Source organism: Sorex araneus, chromosome 6 (assembly GCF_027595985.1).
Source record: "Sorex araneus isolate mSorAra2 chromosome 6, mSorAra2.pri, whole genome shotgun sequence".
NCBI lineage: Eukaryota > Metazoa > Chordata > Mammalia > Eulipotyphla > Soricidae > Sorex > Sorex araneus.
Window position 1 is genome coordinate 58,697,887 of NC_073307.1, and position 1,394 is coordinate 58,699,280.

The 1,394-nt window shown below is 69.6% G+C and overlaps 1 non-coding gene across 1 annotated transcript; it reads right to left on the bottom strand.

Annotated features, from left to right (window-relative positions):
- Nucleotides 1-249: 249 nt before the first annotated feature.
- On the bottom strand, nucleotides 250-322 carry TRNAR-UCG (transfer RNA arginine (anticodon UCG)). The gene has a single exon. It is a non-coding gene; the product is annotated as a tRNA-Arg (tRNA).
- Nucleotides 323-1,394: the final 1,072 nt, after the last annotated feature.

A 1,394-nucleotide genomic window follows, 5' to 3' on the forward strand; every position in this document is an offset into this window, starting at 1 on the left:
GGCGCCGTTTCCCAAACAGCTCAGTGAGCCAGAGCGACCTAAGTGACTGGAATGTTCCAGCTTCACAGAGAGATACCTCTGTGTTTGGGTGCTTTCTTCCTTCTGGGGTACAATTTGGATGGGAGCTGGGGGAACCTTGTATCGCCGGGAAGAGATAGGTGCGGTGGGTGGGGAAGGGGAAGAGGCTTCACTGCAAACGTGTTGCCGCCGCTTGTCTCGGCTGTACAAAAATGACAACAGAACCCCATGCGACCGCGGCAGGACTCGAACCTGCAATCTTCTGATCCGAAGTCAGACGCCTTATCCATTAGGCCACGCGGCCACCCAGCGGAGATCTGCCTATAAGCGCTCTACAAAGTAAAGTGGCGCGCGGCAGCCAGCCCAGGACTGACCTACCAGCTGCGCGAGCGCGGGGGGAGTAGGACCTGGGTCCCGGCGCCTCGGGTGAGAACGCGGCTCCGGAAGTGCCCTGCTCCCCCTGCGGGCGGGCCGGTCCATTACCGACTCTTCCATTGGCTTCCCCGGAAGTCCCCGCCCCCTTCCCGGAGAGCGGCGCTCCATTGGCTGCCCCCAGCGGCCCCGCCCCTCGCTCGGAGCGCGGCGCCGACGGGAAGTCGCTGCTGCCAGCGGGGTGCAGGGCCGGGAGGAGCCGCGGGCGGGAGCCGGGCAAGCGCAGGCCGCGCGCAGAGGGGACGCGGCGGAGCCGGGGGCCGCGGAGCTGCGAGCGCCCAGCGGACCGAGGTCTCCGGCGGGGGAGGCGCGGGGAGGCAGCCGGGCAGCGGCGCCGCGTCGCCTCGCCCGGTCCGGGAGCGAGGCCCGAGCAGGGCGGAGGCTGGTCCCGGGGGCAGCGCGGCGCGCCCAGGCCCGGGCGGGCGGAAGGGCGCGCGGGGGGCACCCCCAAGCCCCTCAGACTTGGATCGCGGATACCTGGCGGGCTCAAGCCAAGGCACTGATTCCCTCCCGGCACCCAGGCCCTCGGGCCTCCCTGGTGTCCCCAGGGCGCGCGCCTCCTGTCCACCCCCGTGTCACCCAAACAGCAGCCCCCGTGTGACAGGTGCTCCCCGCACTCGCATTTTGCAGAGGAGGCAAGGGGGACCCGGAAGAAGGGGGCTCGCCCAAGGTCACAGTGCTCCGGGGTCCCCAGCTCGCAGCGTCACGTTCCAGCCTCCCTGAGTTCTCTGCGCTCCCTGTGCGCTCGCCTCAGTTTCCCAGGAGGTTCAGCACTGTTGGCCCAAGTGGTGGGCGGCGAGTCGGAACCAGTGTCCCCTCCTCTATCCCTGGCCCCCCCCCCCCATCCCGCGCAGCCGTCCCGGCCTCCCGCGTGGCGCACGTGGCAGCAGTGACTCGGGTGTCCTGTCCCTTCCAGGGCCCGTGGACGCACAGCAGGTATGGTC